The sequence below is a fragment of the Juglans microcarpa x Juglans regia genome, unplaced genomic scaffold, assembly GCF_004785595.1.
Source record: "Juglans microcarpa x Juglans regia isolate MS1-56 unplaced genomic scaffold, Jm3101_v1.0 JmScfU0033, whole genome shotgun sequence".
In the NCBI taxonomy this organism is placed as follows: domain Eukaryota; kingdom Viridiplantae; phylum Streptophyta; class Magnoliopsida; order Fagales; family Juglandaceae; genus Juglans; species Juglans microcarpa x Juglans regia.
The window spans coordinates 7,501-12,500 of record NW_024475777.1 but is presented as its reverse complement, the minus strand read 5'-3'; positions in this window follow the sequence as shown (position 1 = coordinate 12,500).

Here is a 5,000-nt window from a genome sequence, read left to right as displayed (position 1 = left end):
ACCTCAACTTGCCCAAGTGCTCATGCACCGAAGGATTGATAACTCAAGAAGAGGATTCACGGATTGCACCTCTACTTGCCCAAGTGCTCTTGCACCGAAGGAGTGATCTCTCACAAGTGTTCTCTCTATGAGTGTTTGCTAAAAGATGCTAGGTCAAATGTATAATGTTCTATTTATACTAAAGACAATTCGGAAACCCCCCATGGGGTCCCTTTCCTAAAATAAATTAATTCAAGATAAAATAAATGCCAACTCAAGTGGATGTTCACGGGTCAAGCCTTAGCCGTGGCATGCATGGCCCATGCTGGCTGGGTGATGCATGGTTGTCTCGGTCTGGCCCATGGTCTCTTGGTGCCGTGTGGTTGGTTGCATGGTGCTGCTTGGTGAGCCGCAAGGCATGGGCTGGAGCCATGCGCTGGGTGGCATGCCTGGTGGGCATGCCACTGGCCTGCTCTGCATGGCACGGGCTGGGGCCGTGCGCTGGATGGCATGCCTGGAAGGCATGCCACTAACCTCACTGGCGTGCTGCTGGGTGACTCGAGCTGGGACTGGCGTGCGGCATGCAGGTGACTCGGGCTGGTGCTGGCGTGCGGCATGCAGGTGGCATGTGCGCGCGCGCGCGGGAGTGGCCTGGTAGGTCTGGCCATGCCGCCCAATGGTGCGCGCATGGCCTTGCGGCACTTGGGCGCGCGCAGGGCCTCGTGGCTCGCTTGCGCGCGCGCGGTTCATGATGTCTTCTGCGCGCATGGCTGCGCGCGCGGTTTGGTCTGGTGCTGGGCGCCGGGCACTGGGCGTGCTGGGGCGCGCGCGCGCTGGGCGTGCGCGCTGGGCGTGCTGGGGCGCGCGCGCGCTGGGCGTGCGCGCGGGCGTGATGAGCGTGCGCGCGCGGGCGCTGGGGCGCTGCGCGCGCGGGACGCGGGCGTGCTGAGGCGCGAGCGCGCGCGCGTTGGCCGTGGGCAAAACATGCGCGCGCTGGCGCTGGGAAGGCGTGTGCGCGCGGGCGCTGGGGCGCTGCGCGCGCGGGGCACTGGCGAGGTTAGCGCGCGCGGGGCGCTGGCGAGGCTTGCGCGCGCGGGGCGCGCGCTGGGCGTGCTGCGCGCTGCGCGCGCGCGCGGCATGCGCGCTGGGCGCGCTGTGCGCGCTGAGCTGCGCGTGTTGTGCGCGCTGGCCATGCTGTTTGGGCTGGTTTGGTCACCAACCTCCGTGGGCACCCTGGGCATGTTAAGGCAGGCCCCATGGTATGCCCGTGGGCCTGTTTTGGGACTGTCTAACCTCGTCTTGACTTGGCTAGTGGCTTGACCATGGGCCACACGACATGGGTACCTAACATTCCCCCTTCCTTCAAGAACATCCTTGCCCTCAAGGATTAAATTTGAAAGTTTCCATGTTCTCTCCTTGTTCTCTTCCGTAGCCATCCCCATGGCTAAACAATGTGCCCCTCCATTATCCACCTTTTCTAGCATTGAGACCTCACCCGACTTGGTCTCTTTGGAGGATAAAGTTGCCCATACATTCTTCTTGGACCCTATCTTGAATTCCATGGTCCTCTTGTTGTAGTCAAGCACTATCCTTCCAAGGCCCTTGAGCCATGGAGTGCCCAATACCACATCAAGCCCTACCAAAGGAAGAACATATAAATCCGCCACTACTTTCACTCCTTGCACATTCATGTTTACTTCCTTCACCAACCCTTCACATTTCATTTCATCCCCGCTTGCCATCCTCACATCAAATGGCTCTATAGAAATTGGCTTCAACCCAACCTTGGCAACAATATTAGTATTGACAAAGTTGTGCGTGGAGCCACTATCTACCAACAACGGAACCTCAAGTGCCCCTATCCATGCCATCACCTTCAAGGAGGTATGCTTTTGGGCCCCCATCAATGTATTAAGGGACAACTCGGCCTCTTTATTATTCGTTTCTACTTTGGCCTCTTCTTGATAGGACTCCTCACTACATGTTTCCCCAAGGTATTCATCTTCCTCCTCCACACTCCTCTCATCAACCAACATGTATACTTGTCCCGATCCGCACTTATGCCCAATGCCCCATTTATCTCCACACTTAAAACAAAGGCCCTTTTTAACTCTCTCTTGTATCTCTTCCCTTGAAAGCTTTTTTACTTCAATTCGTTTAGCCTTAGAAGCACTCCCCATTTCCTCCTTACCCTTCCAAGGAACATTGGTTTGCAAGGTTGTAGTATCCTTACTCCCCACTTCCTTAGATTGGCGTTTCTCCGTGTTAGCGCTTTCTTCTAGGATCTCCGCCATCCTCATCACCTCTTGCAACCTTGTGGGTTGCTTCAATTTTATTTCCTTGGCAAGCCAAGGTTTCAAACCATCTACAAAAGTTCCAATCAAAGCCTCTTCGGACCAACCCCTCACCATAGTTTGGAGTTGCCGAAATTCATCCACATAATGGTGGACCTTTCCTTCTTGTTTTAACTTGGCCAATTGCCCATGATGATTGACAATGGGTGATGGGCCAAATTGCATCAAGAACTCCTTCTCAAAGGCCGTCCATCCAAGGCGCCTCCTATCTTGGTCATATTGGTCACGTAGCCAACGCCACCACTTGCTTGCTCTTCCTTCAAGATGGAAACATGCCGTAGAAACTCTCTCATCTCTTGGGACTTCATACACACGGAAGAAGTGGTCTACCTTATCCAACCACTCATAAGGATCCCCACCGTTAAACTTGGGAAAGTCCACCTTTGGCCTCCTTGGTCCCCGGTCATGTGCCCGGTTTCCATTCCTATTGTCATAGTGGTCTTCCTCATGCCATTCATTTCTATGGCCCCTTCTCCTTTCATGGTTGTGGCGCCTCCTTTGGTCATGCTCACCATAACCATTCGGTCTTCCATGGTCAAAGCCATACTCATCTTCATGCCGTTCTTCATACCTTGGCATTTCAAACCTCACTTCTTGATGTTCCCCCTTGTACTCGGGCTTCTAGAGTGGTGGCCATCATCACGGGCCCACCTCTCCACGGCAATATGATCATTCTCAATTCTCCCCTCTCTTCTATACTCATGTCTTGGAGGCTCATGTCTAGGCTCATGCATTGAGCCGGATACACTAGTCTCTCTTCCATCCACCAAGGCATCATGCCTTTGTCCATTAGCCTCTTGTCGCGAAGCTTGGCCCTCTACAATCCTCCTTTCAATTCTTTCAATGTTCTCATGAGTCTCTCTTCTCAAAGCTTCCATGGTCCTCCTTTGTTCTTCACTTTCACGGGTGGTGACATTCATGGCCATTCTAAGTTCGGCCATATTGGTATTGACCTCACTTAAGATGTCCAAAACTCTTGCACTTTGTTCTTCAAGCCTTTCAATACGCTCCCGGTTGGAGTTATTGAGCCCTTCGGTCTCTTGATGGCTTGTAGTCATGATGCTTGCAAACTAGTCTTGAGGGTGCTTGCAAACTAGTCTTGTGGGTGCTTGCAAACTGAAAAATTCTGGTTGGAGTAGCTTGGACAGCTTGTGCACTTCTCTTGGTCGATAGGATGGCTCCACCAAGTCCAACCTTGAGTTGTCCACCTTCAAGGATGGGCAACCCCTCTTGCACACACACGGTCCAACCTTGGATCCTCCACCTTCAAGGGTGGTCGATCCCTTCAAGAACTCTACTCCGTCCTCTACCTCAACCCCCAAACTTCAAGTTCACAAACAATACAATATATATGGGATCCAACGAGGGTCTCCCCCAACAAATTCACAAAGATTCAAGTTAACGCGTTGTTTACCTCTTTAGAGAAGTGAGCACTTCTCAAGCTTAACCAAACAAGAATCCTCTCAATGAAAGCACCATAAATGTTAGGGACCCCGGTCTAGTCCCTAAACACTTGCCTCTCCAATCCGAAGCTTGTCTCAATATGACCGAGTGATGGTTCCTCTCTTGCTTGGTCCACGTCCAAAGATGGTCAAGATGACCACTAAGGTAGTGTGAGGTTAAGGGTTTAGGTTATTATGGGTGTTGGAAGGAAGGAGATGGATGGAGGTAATGCACGGCTTAGTTGTGTGTTGGGTAGCACGGCACTTGTATGAGTGGTGGTTGTCCGAAATGGGTTATGAGGTGTTGTCTAGAGCTGGTCGAAAGGTGTAGTTGGGTGTTGGCTAGGTTGTCCTAAAATGGAAAGGAGGCAATTGGTAGGGATGAAGATCCGGCCTCCTTGGGAATGATAGTGGCGGCTAGGGTTTGCCAAAAGGGAAAGGTAGTTGAGTGGTTGAAGTTGTCCTAAAGTGGAAGGAGGCAAAAGGGAGGGATGAAGATTCGGCCTCCTTGGGAAGGGTAGTGGCGGCTAGGGTTTGCTGAAAGGGAAAGGGGGACAAGAAAGTAGATGGTTGTTTGGCCAAATATGGAAAGCTGGTGGGTGGTGAAAGCTGCCGAAATGGGAAGGGGACAGTAAAGTAGGGTAGCAGGCTGGCCACTTCGGGAAAGGGATGTGGGACGGCTAGGGTTTCCCTAAGGGTGTTGGGGGCATTTTTGGAAGGTGCCTAACACCTTTAGCTGGCCGAATGCTAGGGCAAAGTGGATTGAAATGGTTGAAATGCAGGAAAATGTTTATGAACAATGAAGAACTTCAAGACTCGGATAGAATAATATTTGCACTTCACTAATGGAAAATGTAGAACTTCAAGAACACGGCTAGAACAATACTTCACTTCAATAATAAAAACATCAACAAACTTAACCAACTCTTGATTCACGGATTGCACAAGAGTTGTTGCTTACAAAGATAGATAATCCAAGTGGGGATTCACGAATTGCACCCCAACTTGTCCAAGGGCTTTTACACCCAAAGGTTTGATAAATCAAGAAGAGGATTCACGGATTGCACCTCAACTTGCCCAAGTGCTCATGCACCGAAGGATGGATAACTCAAGAAGAGGATTCACGGATTGCACCTCTACTTGCCCAAGTGCTCTTGCACCGAAGGAGTGATCTCTCACAAGTGTTCTCTCTATGAGTGTTTGCTAAAAGATGCTAGGTCAAATG